The sequence below is a fragment of the Neopsephotus bourkii genome, unplaced genomic scaffold (assembly GCF_033783945.1).
Source record: "Neopsephotus bourkii isolate Nb327-2 ecotype Australia unplaced genomic scaffold, CSIRO-AGI_Nbou_v1 NB_663, whole genome shotgun sequence".
NCBI lineage: Eukaryota > Metazoa > Chordata > Aves > Psittaciformes > Psittacidae > Neopsephotus > Neopsephotus bourkii.
The window spans coordinates 563,692-590,966 of NW_026901162.1; the positions used below are offsets into that span (position 1 = coordinate 563,692).

General features: G+C 40.5%; 1 long non-coding RNA gene across 1 annotated transcript; it reads left to right on the top strand.

Annotated features, from left to right (window-relative positions):
* Nucleotides 1-11,460: 11,460 nt before the first annotated feature.
* On the top strand, nt 11,461-14,090 carry LOC133212050 (uncharacterized). The gene is made up of 3 exons (XR_009725368.1): nt 11,461-11,573; nt 13,006-13,064; nt 13,791-14,090. It is a non-coding gene; the product is annotated as an uncharacterized LOC133212050 (long non-coding RNA).
* Nucleotides 14,091-27,275: the final 13,185 nt, after the last annotated feature.

Below are 27,275 nucleotides of genomic sequence, written 5' to 3' on the forward strand. Positions count from 1 at the left end.
ATCATCAATGGAAAGGCAGGGAGGATGTATGAGCACCCTTGGACTGCCCATGGGATGGGTGGATGGATGGATGAATGGATGGATGAAAGGCACTCCGGAGAGCCCTCCAGGGTGACATCATTCTCTGGAACATGCTAACAGATACAGGGTGGTGATAGCCCCAGTGCTCCAGTAACTAACTAGGACCTGTACTACAGCCCTCACATGGTGGGTAGAGGTATGGGCAAAAAGGAAAGCATTTTTAATTCAGATGTGAAAGCAGATGTTCAGGGTGATGAGGAGGAGAGATACCAGGAGCAGGCACTGCTGCAATGTGGAAGGACCTGAAGAACAAAACGTGAGTGGTATATAGGAGAATGGAGAAGGATCTGATGTTTGATTGGTGAAAGGAAAAAGTTGAGGGTAGGAAGTTCTATCTATCTATCTATCTATCTATCTATCTATCTATCATCTATCTATCTACCTACCTACCTACCTACCATCTATCTATATATCTATCTATGTTATGGTATGAAGATTCATAAGTCAGGTATCAGGTATGCAGAGTCAGATGAGTCTTTCTTTGACAAAAACTTCCATCTCCTGTGGTCAGTGAGATTCATTTGTAAGCCCAGGAGAGACTCTTTTCCACATCCATGGTTTGAAGTTTGTTACTTCAAATGCAAAAACTCACAAAGTAAAAAAACCCCAAGATCATATCTTTGTCCAAGTCTTTAGGATACTAGAGGGCTCTCTTTAATGTTTTAATCCTTTTCTTGGCTTTCATATACTGTCCTTATTTTAATGCCCTTTTTATTCTTCATTATTTCTTAGACTACCTTATCTCCATGTGTTTGTCAGGCATGCTGCAGAAAGAAAAACTTCTCTAAGTAACTTAGACCCATGCCCCTGTTTGGACTAAGAAAAGGAAAGCTTGGCAGTGGAGTACAGTATCTTTCAAACCACTGGTAAATGAATGTAAATGGAAAACCTTCTGTCCTTACTTCAGCCTTTTTCCAGGTGTGGGAGGGAAATAGCTCATCTGAGCCAGGTCCAGAATCTGGTCCATAGGGATCTTCTTACTGCCGTTTCCCAAGGTGCAGTGCCAATATGCTTTCCTGTCTGAGACTGACTTTTAATTTCTCTAGCACTGGAAATACAGTGACAGAGAGAGAGAAAACAATGGAGAACCTGCCTTTGTAAGGGAAGGTGTGGAATGGACAAGCAAGCTTTCAGTAAAAACCTTGTGTAGTTAAGAAGCCATAATTAGTTTCACAGGTTATAATGGGGAGCAAATTCAGAATAGGGATTTTTTGCAGGGGCAAGCTCCTGGTGCTACTGGAAGTCCCACCATGGACTGCTTGGCAGAGGTTAGAAGCTGCATGTTTATATGTGTCTGGATTTATTTATACGGAGATTCTGGACTGCACAATCCGCAGGAGAAAAGACAGTGGGAAAAGCATGTCTCCTCTCCTGGTTGCCTTGTAGGAAGAGTTATTATGAACACAACTCATTTATCAGCAACATACTGTTTATTACAGTCAGGAGTTGTGCATAGGGCAGTTTGAAAAAGACACAAGTGCCTATAGCATTTTGACTTTGGAGAAACACTTTTGCTATAAGGAGGTTGCTTGTGTCATTTGTGCCTTATACCTTGTCCCCAAGAAATACGTCAGGAGAGGAACAGAAATCAAACTGTTCTGTGGTGCTGGAAAATTTCAAGGCTGCAAGACATACCTGGCACACGCTAGATGAAATCAATACATGCAGGAGAGCTACAGGCATTGAACTGAATTGCTTCTTTGATACTCTGTGTGTAGCATTTAATGTAAAGTGTGACATGAAAATGCAAGATTAAAGCCAGAAGTTTGCCTCTGAAAGTAAATCAGGCATCCACCCAAATGCCTCTCAGGAGGTGAGCCTTGCATTGTTTTCTAATGGCCAAAACCCCCGGGCTCTTGCAACCTGGCAGAGTCCAAGTCCTGAGTCAAGGGCTGCTCAGTGAACACCTTTTTCCTGTAAATACGTGCTTAAATATCAGGCTGCTGAATTGGTGCATCCAGCTTCAATTATCCTGTGCTGGTGATAGGTGAACAAAGAAAATAGCATCATCCAAGACAAATAAAGGAAGACTTTGTAAAAGTAAGAAGCAGTTTTTCCTAACTGAATTCTCTGAAACCAATAGTGTTCCTACTAATGTCAAGTCAATAGGCAAGTTCCACAAAATGTAAACTGGATAATGTGGGACAGAATTTTCTGCATCAAAACGATCTTGTTGACTCTAAGCACTAAAAAGAGGTGACCCAGGCCTCTTTTACAGGCTGTAGTCTTCAAAATGCTTTCTGGCATGGAGACACAATGCTTGCTGGGACTTGTAGGTGGTTTTCCAAAATAAACAAATCAGTGGTACCTTCCACACTGCCTAGGCTATGGAAAATTAGTTATTATAAAGAGCCATAGAAACCAGAAATCAGCCTGGTGCTTCTAGCAATCTACCCCAGGAAGCCCTGAGCTCCAGGATAAATCAAACATGAAGCAGGAGAGCAGTACATTCCTCCTGCCTGCAACTGTCTGGGACAAGTCTCTGCATTCCTCCATCCTGATGGTGATATTTAGATGTTTAGATAAGCTGTTGCAAGTTCCTATAACATCCCTGGCATCCATGTGTGTTGGCAGTGAGAGCAGTTTTGTATCATCCAAACCAACTGCCAAAGTACAACCCATAGTCTTCTTTCTGTGTCCCTCTCCCATCTTCTGCGGTGAGCTACTGGTCTGGGTTCACACACACTGTGTAGCTGACTTTTTAAGAGATAAGCAGTTCAGTGCTTGCACCCTGTGTCTCTGTCTCACTCATGCTCCCTGCTAAAGAACAGGAATGAGCCATTAGATTCCAAATTTGAAAATTGGAAGCACTCCGGGGTGTATCATCAGCTGGAGAAAAATCCCATCATTACGCTGTTACTACAGCATCCACCTTATTTGTGCCTCCAACTCGAATGCATTAAACTTAATTACACAGTAGTACAACTCTAAGACAGATTCAACACACTGGGATAAAAAAAACTTTTAAAAAAATACACTCCTTTGTTAAAAATTCAAGTGGAGTTTCTGCTGGCCACAGGAAAAAGCAAAGTGATGCCAACCTGTGGGACACAGCACAAAGAAGCAATCTTAAACTGTTTTCATAAACACATGCAAATCTTGAGCCCATAGTCATTTAATCCCGAACATGGAGTCAACAGATGGAAAATCCCCCTAGGCCATCTATTGTGCATCCTTGGCACTGTGAGACTGATGCAAGCAATGTGCTTCCGTTGAATCAGTCTAGTTCTCCATGCCCCAACCACTGGGACACTCACTTCCTAGAATATCTTCTATGTAAAGACTTGTTTTTCTCCCCTCCATGATGAGCAGTTTAAATTCGCCTTGTGATTTCATCTCCAGTTCTTAATTGCATCCTTTCTGTTGAAGGAGGTAACTCCCCTTGGTGCTCACACACTTCAAATACTGATGAGAAAATCACTGTCTTTTTTCTGAAACAGGTGTGTTTAAGCCCAGTTCTATGCATAGTTAGCCTTTTGAATCTTTCTTCCTGCAGCACCCACATCCTTTATGATGCTTGGCTTTTATAATTTCTCACTGTGCATACATCTTAACATATCAGCTTTGATAGTAATACAGCAGTCAGGGGAGGTTTGCTGAACCCTTGGCTACAAAGTGGAAGATAATTAATCATATTGTTCTTCCATTTTACAATTAGAGATAGACATTTTGCTTGGACTCTCTTCCCAACACCTTCTGGGCTGGAACACTGTCCCCTCTGGTGCAATTTCAGCCACATGCAGTCCTTGAAACTGTGTCTGCAGCTTTTTCCTTTAAAAGTGAGGTGGGAAGGGAGGGAAATAAAAAGTGTGAATTAGGAGCTTTTGCCCTTCCCATTTCACAGCTGTTTCATTCTGTCATTAACCCTGTCAGTGGTTAACCCTTTAAAAAGGGTTGGGAAAAGCCAGGTATGGAAAGAGGCTGGTGGCAGCCAAAGGGAATAAAGCAAGGCAAATGTTTTTCAGGACTGATGAGCATCAGTGGGTAAAAGGCACTTTTGAGTAGGATAGCTGCTGAGGGTATAATGAGGCTTACATGGGGAGGTTGACTGGGGAGGCCAAATAGGGAGGAGGTGACAGAAAGAAGAGATATGGCAGTGGTGGCTGATGAGATAAAGGAATAGGAGGGGAGAAGGAAGTGAAGGAAGTGCTGTACTGCTGTCAACTACATTTATCGCCTGCTGGATGTCTAGGGTGAGAAAAGAAGACTTCATGGTGCAGCAGTGAACATGAGGAAGATGGATTTGTAACCTCAAAAAAGAGCTAATGCTCTGGGAAAACCTTCTGTACTAAGACTGTGTCTTGATATAGGATGATGTGGTATGGTAAGATGGAGCAGAGTGAATAAGCATTAAGATGGAAAAGTCCTCCACCACCATGTGCTTGACATATCAGGGAACTGTAACAAAGAACATTGGCAGAGGTAAGAGCTTTAATGACAAGAATCCCCTCAGAGGAGCAAAAAGAGCCCAAACTCTAAGGGATATCTCTATTCAAGGATTCCTCTTTTAGTTTATGAGCACCAGAAGGGGAATATTCTGCTAGTACAGAAACATCCCTTAGGAGAAGCCCAGGGGTGTTCATCTAATGCAGCAGAAACTACAATATTTGGATAAAGTTGTGAAAACTACCTCATCTTCATGGATCCTGCCTGTTCCCCCAGCATGATAAGTATTCTGAAAAATGTTCACTGTTGCAATTAGTATAAGGGAGCCTTGTGTATCAGTTGGTTTTGGTTTTAGCTCCGTGGTGCTTAATGGTCACAGGAATCTCCCAGGGGGATGACAGTCAGAGAAGCATGAAGCAACCAACTGGGCTTTGCAAGCAACCCACTGGAACATATTAGCATGTTAAAATAATGATAGTTTTGTTTCTGAGCAGTTTTTACACATTTCTGCAGCTGCCCTCTTACTCATTTTAGCCACATTTCTGTTTTCTTTCTTCTTTAAATGCGCAATCCAGATTTTCCTGCTGGAAATAGCAGCAAACAAGTATTTAAGTGTTAAGCAAGCTTGACCCTTCTTATTTTAAGAGTTGGCACTGCCACACACATAAGCATCCGGGGGGAGGGAAATGAATATATTTTCCCAAAGCATAATGATAGAATTTCCCAAACAGTAAGTGGGTTTGAGGGAGGAAGTTCCTTTTTTATTACTTTTGATTACTTTTTGATTACTGATGGCCTGCATTCATTAGTCACAGTGGTGTCACCATCCCTTGTTCCAGCTGCATGTGTTTGGGCAGGGTTTTGGACAGCGCAATCAGCCTCATTTTGCAAGGTGCCTTGTGTTCAGTAGTCCAGCTGCAGGTTCCATGGTATATGGACGGGCATTTTCATACAGGTTAACTGCATGCCTGCTTGAGCACAGAAGCACAGGACTGGTGGTTTTTCCATGTGAAGCAATTTAGCAATCAAAGTTGAAGGTCTGTGAATGATTGCTGTGAACCAGCAAATATCCCTCTTCCTGTTCCAGCAGAAAAATATTTGTAGGTGTTTACCCTGTCCTATACCTATAAATAAATGAGCAAAGCAAAGCAGGACTGCCCTGAGATTGTTTATACCCCAGCACCTTGAGAAATGTTAAATTGTTCTTGCCTTGTGGGAAGAAAAATGAGCCTATACTTGGGCAGACTCACACGGCAGATTTTGCCCAAGGGGTGCATGGCCAGTGAAGTGCTCTTATCTATATAAGATGCTGATCTCAGGCCTATCAGTGTGTTTTGTAAGTTACTGGACCTGTTTTTCTTGCAGAAGTCTGTGCTTTTGGCCCCCCTAACTTTACTTCCTTTGTTCATTCACTCACCACGCTGTTTTCCTGACTACATGTAGTCCCTGCCACCAAAGGGTCTTGAGAAATTGCTTCTGAAAACTGATCTGAAATTGCAAGGAGTCCCATGTCTCTGCTTCCCAGATCGCTTTACAAAATATTGTACTGGATCTGGTACTGCATTTTACAAGCCACACAGGAACAGCTTAATACTTTAAGATTTGTCTTAAATAAAATCTAAAAAATCCCCTTTTGGTTTGAAAAGAAGTCTCATTTCTCACTTAAGATGAGGAGTAAATACTAGAGAATATTTTTCTGCTTAGGTTTTATTTGGGAGGTAATCACTTTGACTGGGGTCTGCTTAAGGGTTTAAAATTCCCAGTCTGTTCATTCTAGCAGAACCTAATGTGAAGAATGGCAGATCAGAAAAAAGCCAGGCTAGGAAGAGGCAAGACCTTCAGCTGTGACTCGTTTTGGCTGCACCATTGTTTAGAAGATGGGTACCACCTCACTTTCTCCTGTGGTGGTATTAGCCAAGCAGTGGCCCATTCTTGAAGGTGTGTAAGGATGACAATTCTGATGTTGAAGAAGCATTGAGGAGGACACAATGCACTGAGAAACACCAAACATGCCCTGAGAGAGGACTGGTTGAGTGGATGCAATCTGAGGAAGACTTAGTGTGATAAAAGAGGTGCTGACTAGCTTATCCTTGTGGAATATTTGATGTAAAGGCACAGTGAAGCATTTTTTGCTAAGCAACTCCAGTATGGAGTGACTGGGAAAGAAGAACCTAGACAGGACTGTTTTAATTTTCATCTGTGTAAAAGGCTGGTCCTCCAAAGCTTAAAGCAAAAGCAGGTGTGAATCATATATAGATTTAAGGGCTGGTAGAGTTTTTTCACCCTGGTTTGGTTGAAATAGTTGGGGGTTCTGTTTGGTTTCTCTTGGTGAAGTAGATTAGAGTGAAGATGGGGTATCCCTCTGCAGACATATGTTACTTTTATGCTACTGTACAATGAACACAAAATGTATCAGGACTCCCAAAAAAGTAAGAAGTAAGTGTGTGGGCTTAACAGGAGAGACTCAATTATTTGATTATTACAGCAGGTATACAAGACAACATGACAGATAGGATGTATTTGTAGCATTCTAAACAGAATAAATGGAATTAGCGAAGTCTAAGCAAGGAAAAGGGTGGAACAGAAGCAGGTTGATGCCGAGAGAATTTTTCTTTCACCATCTTGCCTCCTTCTCTTTCTGGAGGAATCCATCACAAGGAACCTTGTGAATACACAGATGACAGCAGATGTTTTGCATTGAATTAGACTCAATGTCCAGAAAGGTCTTTTTTTCCTCATTTCTAGCATCCAGCTCTGATTGTGACTGTATAGAAGATGGCAATAAAACCCTAAATCCTGATTTAACTTTTGCTTGTATAGTCATAGTGACACTTGTTCAGAAAAATATTGGTCTGAGGAAGTAGAGAAAATACCAATTTCTGACATTTACTCTTTCATGAAAATCATACGAAATGCTAAATTAAAAATAAATGTACCGATTACTGTATTAAAGTGTGACTTATAAAAACTGCAGTACCTTCAGTGTAATGTCATAATGGTTTGGTAATGTACATACCTGAATCAGCTGTAGTTTATACAAGTCCATATCCTTATTTGCAGATTAAGTTCTTCAGAGTTTGCAGCTTTTCCAGGTAAAATATCATCCTCTGGTTTAGAAAATTAATCTTCATCTCATGGCAACAGCTCTGATTTGCATCCTAACACTGCTGTTGCCAAATGATTTTGTGATTTTACATGTTCATATTAAGCTAAATTAGCAGTAGGAGTCATGCACTGAAGCTACAGCACATATCATCACAGAGTGGGAAATCGTTTGATTGAAACAATTTCCTATTTAGCCACAGTGGGCAGCTCTGAAGCCGTTCAGTGCTTTCAACATGGGAAACATACAAAGGAATTTAGGACTGAAAAAGGAAAACAGTAATAACCATGCCCTCATCGGGCATATAATGTCATGGATCATGTAGGCCTGATCAGAAGATTGAAGTACATGTATAAGACTCAACACATTAATAATTGCAGGTTCACTTGCTGGTGTGGACAGAGAGAGGATGGTGTGGTGCAGTGGTACTGACTTCACAGTATCTTGGAAAATTCACTGCCTGGCCATAACTCTTTGGACTTCAACAGAGCTAACCAGAATTACTCAACATCATACCTTGACCTTATATGATAATCAATTACATAGTTAGTCATTCACATAAGATATTCATTACAGCTGTTTGTAAAAGAAAACATTCTTTAGAAAAACACTGAGATTTTGTTGAAGAAAAGGAATATTTGATAAAAAGAAAAGGTTTTCCCTCAGAACCTGAAAATGTTTAAAAGAGAACAAAGCTTTCTGTAGGAAAGTTTTGTTTAATAACCCCCCTAATTTTTCTATTACTGCAAAGTGTAAATGGGAAACACTAGATGAGTCCCAATGCTTGGGAGTGGATGATCTTACCAGACTTCTGTATGAGCAGAGCCACAGGCTTCCTTCCCTCCAGGGTCTGCACTTAGGAGCAGGCAATGAGAAAATCACAGCTGAGGGTTTCAGATGCGACAGCACACGCGTATTTCCACTTACCAGAGAAAATAGTATTTACCTCCATAAATATGTTTTTTGTGCATGTAGCTTAAACAGTATTTACCTCTTTTTCCTTTTTCCCACCTCTGAAGCCATTTCATTTATGCACATTCACATCTAGACTACTTCTTGTTTTAGAAGGAAAGCTTTACAGTTGTAATTCACAGGGGCTCAGGACCTCACAATAGATATCAAAAACATTATTTTGACCTTTTTAGTATTATACCAAATGCTGCTAAGCAATTAAGGCAATAAACCTATGTAAACTGAATATATAATTCCTCTCTGGAATAGAAATATAAGAAAATGAAATGTCAACAACTACCTTGGTGTTTATGCGTGCAGCCGTAGAATGTGAATTCATTGCCTTACCTGAATTCCAATTTTGTATGACTCACTGTTAGAGGCACCTGGGTTCTTTGTTGTGGGGTTTTTTTTTTTTTTTTATTTCATGAATTCAGATACATAATCTCTTTGTTAGCACTGAATGTTCCACTTCTGAGGCACATTCTTTGACACTATTTGCTGCTGGTCTTGTAGAAGCAGGTGTGTGGTTTTAACAGAAGCACAATGCCAAAGACAGGGTCTTGGACATGTAAGAGTTGATGACAGTTCCCAGCTCTGGCAGTGGGTAGCCTGGGCCAAATCACTTCAACTCTGTGGTTTGCTTCCTTTTACAGTATTTCTTGTCTCATTGGACTTAGAAACTTCTGGAAGCAAAAACTGTGTCCTATTCTGTTTTTATACCATCCCTGGTGCCACCAGGGGACCACATGCTCAGCCATAGACTCAGCTGATGCTTATACATGGTACATAAACACAAACACTAATAATACACACTGCCCACTCCTGTCTGCCTGTGCAGTGGGAAGGAAAGCTAAGAGGAAAGGGGAGCATTTTTTGCATTAATGCACCATGTAGAAGCTCCTGCTGTTTGGAACTGAGATTGTGATAGCTATGCGCTTTCCTATCACCTAAGAATTCACTGCAACTAAAAAAGATAAAGAAAAATCCTTGCCAGAATACAAGAGGAGCCTCTTGTTATTTTAGTGTAGACCAGTCTGGTTGTGCTTCACTGTTTACTGAATTTTCTTAGCAAAGGCAACTGACAACCTGTGGACATCAATTCTGTCTCATTTACCAGCCTGTGCTCAGGTGGATCAAATGCCACAGCTGCATGATGAAGCTGACAAGAATATTTCCTCACCAAAATGTGAATCATTGAATTTTTTTTCTTTTCAGTTGAAGATACAGCCTGATGATCACGTTGTGTCAGCCTAATTAACATTTCCATAATTTAAAAATGTGTTAAAGAGAGGAGAGTTTGTTTTTAACATTCAATTTTCTTACATTTTTATGTTACTAAATTAATAAAACTGCAGTGGATGCCACTGACTCAGACTGACATCCTCAGAGAGAAATAACCTTGCTTCAGGTGCTAGCTGAAATGGAAGCAGAAATAGCATCTGCGAAGCCAAGCCAGTAACCTTCTTCTCTTGAGTTTCAGAAAAGTTGAGATTCACTCAAATCCAATTAAAAGAATAACTTTGTGAATTAAGTAAATTGCCTTTCCACTAAAGTTGAGGCTTAAATAGTTTGCTGCATTTGACAGAAAAGAAAAGGAACTTTTATTAAATAAAGGGTGAACTGAAATGGTTTCTGGTGGGAATTGAGTGCTCAGCTCAGATTAAACGGTAAACTTGACTATCTTCATGCAGTTCCTTGATGGGTTCATCTGAACTTGCAAGTACTTGCATGATTACCTTAGTCATCACCTACAGGGATGAACTGCCTCTGAACAGATGTACAGTGATAACCACCTTGCACACTTTTGAGAGGAAACATTCTCTTTCCAGCAGACTTTCTGTTGGCCACATGGCAAGTTCCCCAAATGTTGCTGTACAGTACTGTGGTGGGTTGACCTTGACTAAGAGCCAACACCCACCTAGCTGCTGCTCACTCCCCCTACTGAACAGGACAGGGAGAGAAAACTATGTGAAAAATGTCATGGGCCCGGATAAAGACAGGGCAAGTGTCTTTACCATCATGGACAAAACAGACACAACTTAGGGAAAATTAATCTATTGCCAATTAAAAATTGAATAGGATGCTAAGAAAAAAAGGCAAAAATTAAAACACCACCTCTGTACTCTCCTTCCAAGGCTCAACTTCACCCCTTCATTCCAAGCTCCTCCATCTCCTGCTCCCCCAAGCGGTGGAAGGGAAACGGGAAATTAGGGGTTTACAGTCAGCCTGTAACAGCTCCTCTCTGTTGCTCCTTCCTTCTCACATTTCCCCCCAGCTTCAGCAAGTGTCCTCCCCAGGGGCTGCAGTCCTTCAGGATAAACTTGTGCCAGCATGGGGTCTGCCACAGGCTGTGAATATCTCCTCTGGCATGGGGTCCATGGGCTGCAGTGTGAATACCTGCTTTGCTGTGGTCATCTCCATGGGCTGCAGGGGAATACCTCCTCCAGTGCCTGGGGTGCCTCTTCCCCTCCTTCTTCTGGCCATGGTGTTTGCACTGCTGTTCCTCACTTTTTTTCTCCTCTCCTCCTACCTGTGTGTGGCAGGTGTGTGGCAGTTTCTGCCCTTTTTCAAAGATGCTTTCCTTAAGGCACCAACATCTTGGCTGTGGGGCTCATCTGTGCCCTGCGGTGGATTGGTTGGAGCTAGTGGGAACTGCTGTGTCCTACTCAGAGCAGTCCTGGCTTCTCCTCACAGTGACTGTCCTGCAGCCCCTCCCCCCCCCAAACCTGGGCACCCACACTGTACCAATGCCTGGTGAAAACCTGAAATTCCAGGAGTTATTCTAGCAAAATTCATGACTTCACATTGGGCAAGGCTCTTCAGGCACCTTCCTAGGTTGATTGGCCAAAGCTGAAGTTAGGTTTGTATCACATTTTTGTCACTCACAGAAGGTATCTCCTTCCCATGCAGCCTCATAAAACTCCAGTTTTGGATGCCTCTTCACTAAGTTTTATTATTTCTCTTCAGAGATGATGAAGAGTTCTGGGTTTGCTGATAGCAGTCCCTACTCCCAGGCATAAGGTGTCCTGTGAAGGTTACCAACAGGAAGGTGCTATAGGAATTTTGCACTGGGATAAAAGAGATGCTGTCTTACAGTTTCAATATGCTTCTACTAGCAACTAGCAAACCTTTTATAAGCACACTTTTGAAAGCTCTGTCAAGGTTTGGTAATTAATAGAGGCACTCCTGTATGCTGGTATGTTGTTCCCTGTTCAAAGAACTATACTATAATTAGCTGCACTCAAAACAGTCTAGAACTTTAAGTGTTGGTGAAAACAAAATATAATTCTTACCTACGTTATGCTGATTCACATGTTGAGTAAAGCTGGGCAGTTGCAATGCCCCTCAAAGTTAAGAGAGCACTTAACTGTGCATTTAATCCTTCCATACTTCTTGAAACATTAACCGATGTTTGCACACTAATTGGGCTGTTAGGTATACTATCTGAATCATACAAAGCCAGATACCAAGGTACTGATGTTTTATTAGTGAAATCTAAGAATATGAGGGGGAATGGTAGTGTTGACTTGTTTTTTCTGTGGTTTTTTGTTTGGTTTTGTTTGGTTTGGGGTTTTGTTTTGTTCGTTTTAATCTATTAAAAAAGAGTTTAAAAAAAACCCTTATTTATTCTTCCTTGCTGAATGTGGTTTCCAAAATAACCTGCACAGGTGTGCAGAATATTACTGAGAATACTATCTGAGAGTAAAAATTTCTGGTAAAGCTGGGAAATTGCAGTAACAACAGAAGAAGAGTTCCCTTATCAAAACACTACCTACATTTTGCCTAAAGAAAAAAAATATAACTGAAGTACAACAGAAAGGCTGGACTAGAATTTAATTCATAAGTAATAAATAGACACAAAATATTTCTCAGTGGTTAACTTCAGAATTAGTGGCTCTGGGGAGTTTTTACCCTATCTTTGTAAAAGATTTCTTCCTTTTTCTGTGGAACTGATGTAGTCTTCTGTCTTAAGAGGTATTACCCTAAAAATATAAGACCCCAACATACATTCTAAAGAGAAACTTAATTTAGTTATTCATGCAGACAAAACTACCGGAGGTGCAGTGTGCAGACACTGGTCAATGCTAGGACACTTACGAAGATGCTATGAAATTTCTCTTTCTACGACTGAAGTCTTTATGTGGAGGCTAGCTGAAAGATTACTATAACAGCTTCTATAACTCCTTCTCTAAGGCAGTTGTTCAGTTCTGACTCGTAAAGAAAAGCCATTCACTGAATCACCAGGTCACAGGTCCAGGTGAGAATTAAGCTGTGCTAGAGGCAGTTTGGAAGAGTTGGCTGTTAATTGCAGCCAGTTCCCAGTCTGTCAGCAGGTCCAAGAAGACCTCAGGCCTGTCTGCTGCTGCGCCACTCCCAAGAAATACAACCCTAGTGACTTGTTCACTGGGTGGCTGTTTCTCTCTGACCTGCTCAGCCTTAGACCGCAAATTCCTAATCCTGGCTGTATTCTTGTACCCTAGCATCTGGAAACAGAAAGTGTTTATTGGGCAGAAGATACTCCTGTTGGCAGTGGGCTAAGGTAGGTTGTTGGGAAAATGCTTAAGAGATTAATATAGTTGAAAATGAAGGTATATCAAAATCTGACCCTCCAGACATGCAGTCCCACCAGTGCCTGGAAACCTAAGCCAGCTCGAGTGGAGCATAGAAGCTGTGAGACCATATGGCTTCTTATTAACTCATCAAAACAAATGCTAACAGCAGCTCATGGGAGGTGTTAGGTGTTTGCTCTTTTCTTCCCCTGCCAGTGATTTTCTGAATATAGGAAGGAATACATTTCTGAATACATAGCTGGTGCCAGCAGATAGATAGTTGAAATACTGTTGTATCTAGGACAGCAAAGTTTCTTGGAGAGCTGTTGTCTTCTCCTGGGAAGAATTACTGTTTCTTTCTACATGGTAAGCAGAAACCTGTACCTTACATTTTCACTGTAAAACTTTTAGTTTAGAAGGTTTGGTGCAATATTTTGAAAAAAGAAAACCTCTCAGCTTCCAAAATATTTTTCTCAGTTGTTTTCTGTCACAACTAAAGAAGTAACAGTAGCTTTCTATTTTTTCTCCCCAGGTGAGACAAATAGAAACTAAGATCTAATTCTTCAGAAGGGTCGAGCCAATTCATGACACATTTTAGGTTTAGCACTGTAGTCATTTATTGTGACAATGTCATCTGCTTGTGTAAGGAGAAATGTAGCCATCACCATGCAGTTTGCTGACGCTGTCTAGTAGAACATACGCCTGTGTTTTGGCAGGGAGATGGCAGATGTCATCCTGTGAGAAGCCTGGGGGAAAAGTGAAGACGTGACCTCAAACTGTACTTCTGCCTTCAGCCTGGCAGCAAAAATCGCCCTCTGCACCCACCTCATTACGTGTTGTGCCTAACACCTGCATCAGCCAACACTAAAGATGCTGCAGTCAACGTGAAATGTAAATAGATAGAGTTCATTGTTCAGTGGTTTTGTGCTCCCAGTCTTCACAATACACTTATCTGGCATTGTGAGTGGCTGGCAGAGATGCAGGTTTCATAAGGAAAAGGACAACAGGGACCTGTTGACAGGCCATTCCCTGATGTGTGATGTGGCCACAGGAAGTTAGCTGTGTTAGCCACAAGTCCTGAGATCAGGAGTGGAATTAAATTTCTGCCCTTCTCTCCTGAAGATGGACTCTTTGATGATCCTCACTCTTCCATGGCTTCTGAAGTTTTTGTAGTGCGACAACTGAACGCAGAACAAATCCATTCTCACACACAGATGCAAGTGTCTTCTGATTTAGCAGAGCAGATGCAATTTCTGTGCATGTAGGGAAGCCAAATAGCCTTCCGAAATAAAGAGGCGAACTCCCTGGGGAGATGTGTCATGCTGCAAAGAGCTGAGGGCAAACTGAATTTGAGAAAAGAGGCAGAGGGTAAAAGCTGCATGAATATGTAAGTGGGGGATTTCTGCAGAATACATTACTGCAGACTCAGCTGTAATTAAACTGCCACAGCTGCTATTTCTCTGTCACCTTTGGAAGTGAAAGATACTTTAGGCAGCAGCAAAGTCAAACTTTAGGTATAACTTAAGATCCCAATTTGGTCACTGTGACCTAAGACAAAACCATTTTATCTTACCTTGTCACTTTACAGACATCCATAATCAGAACTGAATAAACTGCTTTACTTTGGATCTATTCTGAAGTACATTGCCTTGAAAATGTGGAAACTCCCTTCATTTTATATGTGCATCTTGGTCATTTATTCCCCTTCCCAGTGAGATGTCGGAGGGAAGATTAAAAAGAAAACGAAAAGTTTCAGCGGTTTTCAGAGTTTCTTTTACTTTCTTGCTTTCTATTTAAAAAGTCTGCTTGTGAAAGAGGAAGGCAGATGTGGCAAGAAGTCTAGCTTAAAGATACACTAGTGGAAATGGGTGCTATTCTTGTTGACACCAAATAGGTCTCTCTGAGGTAAGGAGATAAGCAGAGCACTGTAATGCTGCAAAAACTGTTCGGGAATATACAGTCACCAAGTGAAGTGAAACAGGTTAATTCAGGGAAGCTGATACTGAATTTCAAACATAGTACTCAAAAAGCACATCTGAAGAACAGAGTAAGTCTGCATGTGTGAAAGAAAAAAAAAAAGAACAAGGAGTGTGGGTTTGCAGGCAGGAAGTAAAAAGCAAATTGATAGCCGTGCCATAAAGGCTGTGGGTATAAAGGACAACCATAGAATAGAAGGGAAGAAAGTGCAGAGTTTGACAGACCATTATCTTTAAGGGCAAGAACTGCAGAGTGTGAGAAACAACTGACTTTTGTGTCTTTTAAGGAAACGTTAAGATATAGGAAGACAAAACAATAACCCAAGGGAAGAGGGACTACCCAGGTTGCAGGCAACATTTCACACCAGCAATGCTGTAAGCCCTTCAGCATTCTTCCGGTTACAAGACTGCAAGGGTAGAGTTCAGCTGCAAGCTGCCACATTGCTCTGTGGTAAATAACACCAGTAGAAAATACATTTGTGATATGACTGTTCCTCAAAGGCAGTCCCAGAAACTGCACTGTTAAATGGTCACGCTCCTCTTGTAAATGTTTTGCTTTTATCTGTCCTATTCTTACAAACTTCCAAATGGGACAATTGGCATTTTCTTAATTAAAGATATCGGGTCTGAACATGATGTTTGTAGGTTATTATATTTATATCAGACTATTCTTCAAATGCTGTACTTTGCTTCTTGAGGGATCCTGCAGCAAAGTGAGATACTATGATCTCCTTAATCAGAGACCCTAAGGCATCAGAGTTAAAGCTAAATTAAGATTTATTTGACATTGGAGGGAACATAATTTGTATGTGAACACTATAGGTGATAAGGGGTTTCAGATGATGACTATAGATCTCAGATGAGCTTGAGTACCACAGTTTGACAGCATAAATCATTAGTGTATTACACATTAATCTTCCATTTGTTCTTATTTTCAGCCAGAAGGCTAAGGCAGGGAAAATACTGTGAATGTGACACAATTTTGTGGTCCCACCTTTTGTTAAAATCTAGGCTGGGACTGAAGCAGCAATCAATACCTCCTGTTTAAAAAGCATTTCCTTTCAGTAAAGTCTTAGCCACTGAAACAGCACTTCCCTGTTCAGATGTCCATCCTGTTTTCCTCTTAACACTTGGATTGTATCAAGAGTAGCCATGTTATTGCTGAGTGTTCACTGGAGACTATCACAGGAATACAAACCTGCTCCAGTGATTTTAGAGTAAGTGCTCTTGAGAGCAGTTTGAACCAATCCCATTATAGCCAGAACAGCTGTTCTGTTGTGAAAGTCAACTTAACATATGGTTTATGGTCATCATACACTTATATAGAGTATAAAATAAAACTAAAGATGCTTGAATTCTATGAAGACAGCAAAATACTATAAACCAGAAATGGAGAGAGAACAGTGATTATATACAATCTGTACTCAGACTACGAGGAAACATTACCACTAAAAGGAGAAGAGCCATGAAAGGGAGGACTTCACTACTAGAACAGCTGTCTCCTTGGCAGCTAATACCAATGGGTACTTGATGAACAAAATCTGTCTTGGAGGCTCAGGTGTTGACATTAATGTTATTTTGCAATTGACATGCTGTTGCCATTTTGGGAGAGCTTGGTGGGAAAGCTCTGAAAGTTGACTGTGTAGGATTTCTGTTCTGCGCATGTATGAGTTTATGAATTACAGAAATCATTAATCCTGGAAGGAATGTGAAGAAATTCTTTTAGCTGTCTCCCTTCTCTGGGGAAGGGTAAGTGGCCTTGGCACTGCTTGTAGCCTTGTTAAAATTGCCAAATATTCCCAAGATCGATGTTTCCACTTATCACTATATAGGGTTTCTTTCTTATATCTGGATTATTTCTCTCTTGTGGTAAAGAATTTTCTATTCCAGACCTGGTACAAAATGAAACCATGGATTGCAGTCCACTTTAAAAAAATTCTGTTTATGTTTGAAGACACCTGGTGGACATGGGAAACATTTGACCTCTTTTCTCTTTCAGTAGTGTTTTAATTACTGAGAGGTATATTTTCATGTCCTTCTTCCCGTGTCTCTATTCTAGATGGAAGAGACAAAATTCTTGACAACCATTTCTCATCAGTCTGTTTTTAAAGCTCTCAAAAACAGTGTTACGTTCTTCTGGGCTTCTCAAATTAGTTTTCATTTTTTTTCAGACAGCTTCTGAGCGGTGCTGTGCAAGGGCAGGAAAATCACACTCTTTGCCGCTTACAAAACCTCTGTTTGTACATCCCACAATTGCACTAAAGTTTCTTGCAGTAGCATGTTCTGGAAGTATAATTGGCTTCTAATCTACTATAACCTCCAGATATTCTTTTTCTGTAACGTACTTCCTTTGTTAGCAGAGGCAGTGGCAGCTGGCTGAGATACTACCTAGAGGTACCAACAAGTGGTCTGTTTACAAACTGCTCCCTAGTCTACATGGCTATATATCCTGGTATAATCTCCAGTCATGATCTTAAAAGGCAAAGCTATAACAAAGTCCCTAGGCTTGGAATGGAGATTCATGACACAGGAAACCCTAAAGGCTGAAAGGTAGCTAATAGAGAAATAATTATGGGGTCAATTTAAAAAATATAAGGCTCACCAAGTCTCCTAACCATAGTTCTCATAGAAGAAAACAAGTTATATTTAGGACACATATGACCAAAAGTGGCAGTGATGATTTTGGAGACTGGATTTTGGAGCTGTTAACATTTCAATCATCTGTAAATTACTTGAGGAATCAAAGTCATCAGTTCAATGTAGTAGGTACTATCAGTGTTCTTGGCTTGTTACTGCACTATTTTGGGATAGGTGTGGAGAAAAGAGGATATCACACAGAGTCAGTGCTAATACCCCAACTCTTATATGAAGGTCTATGTATTTCTCCCTGATGGTCTTGTATGAACCTCAAATTTACTTCAGAAAATTACAGCTGCAACTCATCAGTTTTTCTCTGTTTCCTGCCATCACAAGGAACTGAACAGTCATAACCAAAGGAAGAAATTTCTGAGTTATTTTGAGACAAGAACAAGACAGTGTGGCTTGTTTAATGAGAAAGGCATCTTCCAGTGAAGGAAACAGACTTCTGTGACAGAGCTGTGGAACTGTTGTTTCTTCTGCAGAGAGTTTCAGGCTGCATTTCTATTTAATTGGCATCAAGCCTCCTTTCAGTTACACTTTCTTCTGAGTTTTAATTTGCACTCAAAACTACACTCCAGTGACTGAACACTGTCTTACTATTACTATTTTCTCACCTACAACTTTTCCTTTTAGAAAGAAACTGTCCTCACCTAAGTTCTTCCTCTTCTGGTCCCTCACCATTTTATTCTGCTTTGCTGCCACCACTAGCTAAAGAGACAAACTCAGATAACAGCAATCAAACAGTTGGCAGTGAAGGTGAAGACAGTACAAGTCTAATGGGAAAACTAAGTGGGAACAAACAAAACTGGCACAAAACTGCACAAAACTAGTCAGTGATATGTAGTCTTTTTTAATATGATAAATAATGAATTATCCTTCATCTTACCTCTTCATCGCTCTTAGGCTGAGAAGCATTTCCTAGGTTATCATGAAGTCTGGGGTACAACTTAGCAAGAAACTTTAATAGGAAACAACTATTTCAGTTCAAATTGATCTCAGTAAGCATACACAGATAACAACGACATATATCCCAAGGCCTGGGAGGTATTGTTTTCCCAAACCATGGCTCTGCAAGAAAACATGTGTTAAACAGAACCTGGCCTTAGCTTGCAATGAAGTCACAGACCTGCTTTCTGCCTCTCTGGGTACCTAAGTAAGTCAAAGGTATGGTTACTGTCAGATTTGGGGAATGTATTTCTCCTTACATGAAAAGCTTTGAAATCTCGGTTCTTGACTTTCTTGCATGCATGTACCCAAATTCTCCTTGGGGAACTTGTTCTGTCAGGAGCTTGGAGGACAATCATAGAATCATAGAATCAAATGGGTTGGAAAAGACCTTGAAGATCATCAAGTCCAACCATTCGCAGCACTGTCAAAGCCACAACTAACCCATGGCACTGAGCACCTTGTCTACACGACGTGCAAACAATGCTGCTGTCTATCATAGAATCATAGATCAGTTAGGGTTGGAAAGGACCTTAAGATCATCTAGTTCCAACCCCCTGCCATAGGCAGGGATGCCTCCCATTAGACCATGCCAGCGCAGCTAAAAGAAGAGAGGTAGTACCAGAGCTGTTCTGCTAGGGAAAAGGCAGGATGGAACAGCTATTGCCATGAGGTTGTCATCAAGTTAAGTCTCTCATAATGGATGACTGCAGGATGCTACCTGCTTCTCTGTCACTTTTGCTAGAATCCCATGGCATCTGCAGGGAGGCAGGCAGAAAATCCTCCCCCCACAATTTTGAGCATGCTCCCTGGGCCCAACAGACAGCACTGGGCTCTGTCCTGAGCAGTTGGAGCTGGAGTATTGCTGTTAGTGAAGGAAACTGGCTAGCACCTTCAGAGGAACTAAAATCAGAAATTCAAGATAGGTCCTTCCTTCTATTTCTCTTTATTCATGAGAAATATGTGTCTTTACACATATATACGAGTGTGTTAATGTGCAAATGGAGGGAGGGGAAGGGGAGAGAATGCAGTTTATCCCATTTGACATTTTACTCTATTACCTACAACAGAAACTGGCAAATGTAATGCTGAATTGCTGTAAATAAAGATTAAAAGATTGTTACACAGAAATAGGTGATTTTGTACACAGCTAGTTGAAATGAATATACATTTTTCCCAAACATGTGGCAGCAAAATAAGAACACATGTTTAGGAGTCATTTTCATTTAACATTAGTTTGTTTTTATGCCTGTGCATTTCACACTCCATTAACTGTCAGTACCTTGTGTGAAATCTGTCAATGTAAAATCTCTTCTTTTTTCCCATATGCAATGAAAAGCTAATGAAGATGTTTTATAGAAAGAAAGAAAGAAACAGATTTTCTTAAAAACACTCTTGACTCTAGAGACAATATTTCTCATGTGGAAACTGGTATCTTAGTGAAAAATTTATTGATGATAATAATGAAAAAAAGAGTAGGATAAATATCTTCATGGGCATCTAAAAACCAGAAAGAAGCTAGCTCACTTAAACAACCCCCTCAAAATTGGAAGAGCTTTTCTAGGTACAATTGAAAGTGAGTGTGATCATGAGTGAGTGGTAGGTGGCCAGGAGGGGCAAAACTCCTGGTTTCTCAAGAACGGGATCTGTCAGAGCACAGCAAACATAGCAGCTGTGCTAGCAATGAGATGCCTTGCGGGACCTCCTGATGTGGTATGCAGTTAGAGAACACACGTACATGCATTTGGGTGACTAACGTGAGCGTGGTCCTAAACTATCGTTGTGTTCTATCCTTGCAGATGATATGACATGAGGAGCTAGTAATCTCTCCCTAACAGATATATATGTTTGGTCAACTAAAATTCACTGTAGGCTTCATTGACTATGGTGACCAGGGGCTTTAAGTACCCCACACATAGGTCAACTGCCAGTAAGGTTGCCCTAGGATATAGCTGCAGATCTGGTATCATATCTACCCATCCTATGTGGATACCTTGGAGGTTCTAGGTTAAGTGTCAATAAATGGTTGTGTTAAGTAATTGAAGTCCTAGTGACAATGACAGCAGTTCTGTGTCATTTACTTCTGCCCATACAAGATTTTCATGTTCTCTTTTTCTTTTAGTGCCCCATAAACTTTAGCATAAACACTTTCAAATCCTTTTGAGGCAAGGAAGATCTTCTGTGCTCCCCAAATGTGAAAACCGCATCTAGAACTGCCCTGTTGGAGTATACCGGCACTGCACGATGACACTCACCTAGCTGAATTGCATCTAGTTGATTTGTCCTGTTTCCTTTGTATTGGGTCAGGAACACTTCAGCTTTGAAAAAGAGAGAGAGAAAAAAAAAGAGGAGTAGAACTGTCAGGGATACATAGAAACCTAAATGATAAGAGAGTGGGTTGTTCATGAACCTTTAAGGAAAAAAAAAGCAATAGTGTCAAGTTCCATTTGACGTTATTATTGCAGAAATGTTATTGGAAGGCTAACCAAATGACACATAATTTGAGGACCTCAGTAAACAAGTTCAGATATAAACAAACCTAACTAATGGGATTTGGAGATTAGGGAGTTGTATCAGATGACACAGATGGGCACAGAGCAGAGCACTTCTATTTGGTCACAACTTCTGGCCTCATTGCTCGTGTAGAAAGCTTCAACTCAGACAGACTATTCTTGAGTGTCTACCTAGCCCTGGGGATTTGATGGCAGGTGTGATAGATAAACACCGTTTCTTTACTCTCTATCTTTTCAACAACAATTATGCAGGGCACCAGAATATGCCATCTACAATATTTGAGAGGAATAAGGAAAAACGGCATGAAAACAAAAAATGGTAATATATTATTAGAGAAACTTTATGATAATATCATTTTCCTTCAGCAAGTCACCTGTTTTTCACACAAGTGCACATGTCTACTATTTTAAAATATTCAAATAAATTTTTGAAGACCTAATTTACTATTAAAATAGTGCTTATTAATAGGTTTAATATGTTTCAATATCTATTTGCTTTCTGAGACGATCTTATTAAAGTCTTCAGAAATTAACTTTATATGAAACTCTGTGAGAAGATTATCAGTATTTAGCAGGATTCTGCAATCTGCTCAGTCTTCTTAATAATGAAAATATTATTTGCAGGGTTGCATGTGAGTTAAAACTGGACCTAGTAATGTGTTCTTCATCCATGTGGTTTGATAAACTGAAAAAATGATGATTTTAAGGTAGACTATCACCAATTTCCGTATCTCAAACTCCTGAAATATGTATAAATAGGTCATTGAATTATTCAGTACACAAAAAATTTATATATTTTTTTTATGACCTAGCCTTTTGTCAGGTGTCAACCTTTCAGTATTGCTTATGCTTTCCTAAAAAAAATACATGTGTTGCTTTTTTTTTTTTTAAAAGGAGCTAGATACAGCTAAGATATTGTTCCCCAATTCAAACAGAAATTCGTATGAATTTTATGATTCTGAATAATGTACCACTTCTGCTTTTACATGTTTTGTTATGTCATGCTTTTAAATAAGAATGGCATTCTTGACCAACAAATCTGCTGTTTCTATTTTATTTTACTTTTCAGGAGGTCATAAACTTCAGCACATATTGAATATTCTAATTTTGAGAAGGTTGTAAAAAGTCTTCAGCTTTTGAGAGAAATAAAAATCACCAAAAAACATACTTTTTATCTTCACAAAATTTATTGTTCTTAAAGAACTTTGAAGTTTCAGTGAGGAATTCTCAACCATTCTCTAGGAACTTCTCATAACAGAAACATTTTGTGATTCTTTCAATCACAAGACATGGAAAGAGCCATTGAGCAGGCTACCCTACTGCACTGCTTCAGACTGGCAGAGTTTAGGATCTTCAGTAGTTTTGAAACCTTGAAGATACAGAAAAACTGTCAAAATTATTGCTATGCACCCCCCAAGCTTATCTATTGCTTTATCTTTTTAATGCTTTGCTGTATTTTATAGACAAAGACAATTAGCAAGAAGCAGCTCATCATTATCCTTTTCCATTTTTCTGTGGGCAGAAAGGTGCCATCATTAGTACTACAGTGATATGTTGTCACAAATGTTGCATTGCCAAATTCAAGCTAGTTGACTGCAGTACACATTTTACTGTTGAATGTCTTCAGGTGTCTTGAAAATATTTTCCACCATGCAGTTGCAATCAGTTTATCAAAATATTTTTGTATGTATTTCCAGGCCTATAGAAAAAAGTTTGTCATTTTCTACACTGGCTTTGAAGTCAATCTCAATGGAAAGGCAAGTTAATATTTTGTGAATGATGACTGAAGCTATTGTCTTAAGATAAAACATTTTAGCTATTGGAAATCTTGGAATGACAGTATTCATTTTGCTGTCAAATTAGAATGAGCTGCATTTAAAAATCGTATGCGATTTGTGGTAGAGTGCTATAGTGGCCATTTTCTTTTCTTAGGAAGCAATGTTTCAAAGATTTTCTTCTGTCTCATATCAGAAATTATTATAATCATTTACATTGCTTACAAGCAATTGAGAAAATATGTCTCTGTGAAGTAAAGTAAGTCTTATGGGAACTATTGTTTTCTCTACTGAACCACGAAAAGTAATTTCTGTACTCGTTCCAGGAATACTCATTCTTCTGTTTTGTCTTAAAAACTGTCTTGACTTGTTGATAAAATGCTATTATCACAATCTCTACTGTATCATCAACCACATGAAGTATTGTTACCAACTACTTCTAAATCAATAATTCACAGATTCCCACTTGTGTGTAATCAGTCACTCCAGCTCACAAAATTTGGGTCTAATAAACATTTCACGTGATACAGTCAATAGTTAGCTCTGCTTTTGATAAACATTTTAGATAAAGTCCTATTCAGAATTGGAAAAGGCTTCATGTGTAGTATAATTCCAGGGGCAGTTCTTTGCTTTTTGCATTGCTATGGCAGCTGGAATAATTTATGTGAACAATTTATACAGAAATTTTACATCCTTTGTTTTTAAGAGTGCTCTGTAGATGTAAACTGATGCCTAAGATTCTGTGAACATCTCCCCTGCCCCGCAGACACCAGTGTGGCTTGGGGGAATGAGAGCCATCTTAGGGAAAAAACAGTTTCACCTCAGCTGTAGAAAGTCCCCATGGTGTAATACTTCTGTCCACTCTTCCCAGCTCCTTGATGGGTTTCTTGATTTGCCAGCAAGATTCTAAAGCAGTTTCTAAGTTTTTTCTTCTTCATGGCATCTTCTGCCCTAGTTCTCTCTGAAATGCTTTGCCTTGAGGTTGAGTGTGAAATGAACCTATCTCTTTCCCTAGCTCCAGGATTCTCATCAGCCAAGGACAGACTGACACTCAGGGTACAGAGCCCAATGGGGCTGGAGTCCTCTCCTCATAGCTGAAGAAGCTGGTTGAAAATATCAGGAAATTTCTGGTAAATCATCTGCCTCGAGCTTCTGCAAATAGGAGTGCTTGTTCTCAGGTTCAGAGCTCTGCCTTGCACACACTAAGTACTAAATCTTTGCAATAAGATATGCTAGAATCTACATCTAAGGCAACTGTTGCTTTTTATATAAGCAACAATGACCTTTCTAGAACTTTCTCACTGCATGCAATCTACCTGAGCTGTAAGTGTAGGGGTGTTATATACGTAAATACCAAAAAATGTTCTAAAGGTTCTCACACACAAATTCCCATTTATGATTTTTTTAAGTGTGCATTTCAGAGCAGTATTAAATAACACAGATTTCCGTTTTGGAGTCTCCATGGTTATTTTCATTAAAAAGCTATGGTTTATGTTGCTGAATTCAATTGCCTGTAAAAATCTATCTGCTGGAGCAGGTTGCAATGGTACTCAGCTGTAGATGAAATCAGATTTTTGTATGCTCTAAAGCTAAATCACGCAGCTCAGATCAGTTGTTCATTAGAACTCAGCAGTGTCTGAGAGGCTGCAACAGAATGCCCGATACCTAGGAGAAAAAATTAGGGGAGATAAATGTTTTTAAGTTGTGTATGTGCCAACTAACTGAAAACTTTACTGCCTTCAAATATTTAAGCAATGGAGCTGGTGAAGGTGTTTAAAAAAGACACAGTAACAAAGGCATGGAATTATCAGCCATAAATGTAATAGGTGAATGGTTTTTTAACAAAACTATCCTTGTCAAGCAAAAATTTCCATCAGTAGAATCTGAGAGAGGGGAATAATCTCACCGTATAAATTCTGTTAGCTCATCACTTAAGATAGCTGCAACAATACTACACCTGCTAGTAGAGGGAAAAATGCACTAACAGAAACATTTTTATGGTAATGGGGCATGGATTAAATGACGCAATAGGTTTTCTGACTGTAATGAAATTTGCTGACAAAATTAAAGGAAACAAAATAACTCCATGACACCATCACAAACACGAAGGTAGAAAAAAATGGTCAGAAAGAAAAAAAAGAGTATTTTTCAAATCCACATCAGTTTAACAATATTTCATCTGTGTTGTAAGTGGGAAAAACCTGATCAGCATTACAAGACCACAAAAATGAAGGAAAAATCATACCAGAGTTGCATGGGCAATCACTATTCTTTCCCCTCTGCAAGGAATATCATTACACTGTGTGGGATGAATTGGATCACAACAGGGGAAAAAATAGCATGGAGGAGTGTAAGTAGTCTGTATCAGCTTGGATATGGAGAATTAATCAGAGAATCAAGGTTATTCAGGCACTTATAAATTTAACTTTTCTCTTTTAAAGGAAAAGCTTGAAAGAAATCTTTGTCTCTATCACCATAATAATCTCCTCCTCAGGAGCAGGTTTTACAGACATGCCAGCAGAAAGGTCCAGCACTTCAGTTGCTGTATTAGCTGTTGGCCACGTGTATTGGGTATACATGGCAAGGTTTTGTTGTGGAGGGCTACAGGGGTAGCTTCTGTGAGGAGCTGCCAGAAGCTTCCCGCAGTCTGATATGGCCAGTGCCAGCCGGCTCCAAGACAGACCTACTGCTGGTCAACGCCGAGCTCATCAGTGATGTTGGTAGCACCTCTGGGGTGCTACCAACACACTGAAGAAGGGGGGAAAGTTACTGTGCAACTGTAGCTGAAGAAAGGAGTAAGAATATGTGAGAGCAACAGCTCTGCAGACAGCAAAGGCAGTGCAGGAGGAGGGGAGGAAATGCTCCAGATGCTGCCAGTGGAGCAGATATGTGGAGGACCACACTCCAGAGCAGGGGGATGCCCAAAGGAGGATGTGACCCTGTGGGAAGCCCATGCTGGAGCAGCCTCCTGGCAGGACTTGTGGCCTTGAGGAGAGGAGCCCACACTGGAGCAGGTTTGCTGCAGGACTTGTGACACTGTGGGGGACCCACACCGGAGCATTCTGTTCCTGAAGGACTACATCCATGGAAGGGACCCCCACTGGAGCATGTTTGCTGCAGGACTCATGACACTGTGGGGGACCCACACTGGCATGGCATGTTCCTGAAGGGCTGCACCCGTGGAAGGGACCCACATTGGAGCAGCCTGTTCCTGAAGGACTGCACCTGTGGAAGGGACCCACGCTGGAGCAGTTAATGAAGAACTGGATCCTATGGGAAGGACTCATGTTGGAGAAGTCAATGGAGGACCGTCTTCATGGGAGGGACCCCATGCTGGAGCAGGGGAAAAGCATGAGGAATTCTCCCCTGAGGAGGAAGGGGCAGCAGAGATAACTTTTGATGATACTTTGAACAACCTGGGCTAGTAGAAGGTGTCTGTGCCCAGGGCAGGGGGGTTGGAACTAAATGATCTTTAAAGTTTCTTCCAGTCCAAACCTTTCTATGACTCTCAGATGAACTGATCACAACCCTCCATTCCCTGTCCCCATGCACTGCTAGGGAAAAAAAGTAAAGAATTCAGGAGTGAAGTTGAGATGGGAAGAAGGGAGGGGTGGGGGGAAAGTGCTTTAAAGATTTGGTTTTATTTCTCATTATCCTACTCTGATTTATCCGGTAATAAATTAATTTCCCCAAGTTGAGTCTGTTGCCCATGGTGGTAATTACTGAGTGATCTCCCCTTGTTCTTATCTTGACCCACAAGCCTTTTGTTATATTTTCTTTCCCTTGGCCATCTGAGGAGGGCAGTGATAGAGCAGCTTTGGTGGAAACCTGGCATCCACAAGGGTTAACCCCCCAAACCAGAGACGACTGCCATCCAGAAAGGAGATGGATGGCTGATGTCCAATGCCATTATTTTTAGAATCCTGTTAAAGATGTCTGACCCTGACACATTGGACAGATTTTGCTTTATGTGCCAGGATCTGATGGGGCTATGTATAGGTGTAAGGAGAAGTATGGCCAGATCAACCTGGCTGGGTCCCCCATTTCCTAGGATCTTCAAGAACTTCCTGGTGCTGCTTGGTAATGCTATAAACCAAAGTGTAAATCCTCTTCCCTCTTTTTTTAGTTGTTTTGGATCTTTGACAGCAGTATATTTTCTGGAGGATTTCAAGTGGGAAAGTTTGTGGTTTTTAAAGGTTTGTAACTCAGCCATAGTTAAATGCAATTGATGGGGCAAAACATTTCTTTAGCCTGAGGGCTTTCTCCTTGCTAAATTTTCAGGCTGTTTCTGCAAACTGCAGGGATGAATTAGAGCAGCTTTAAAAAGCAAGAAGGGTCTAGGTAGAATGGGA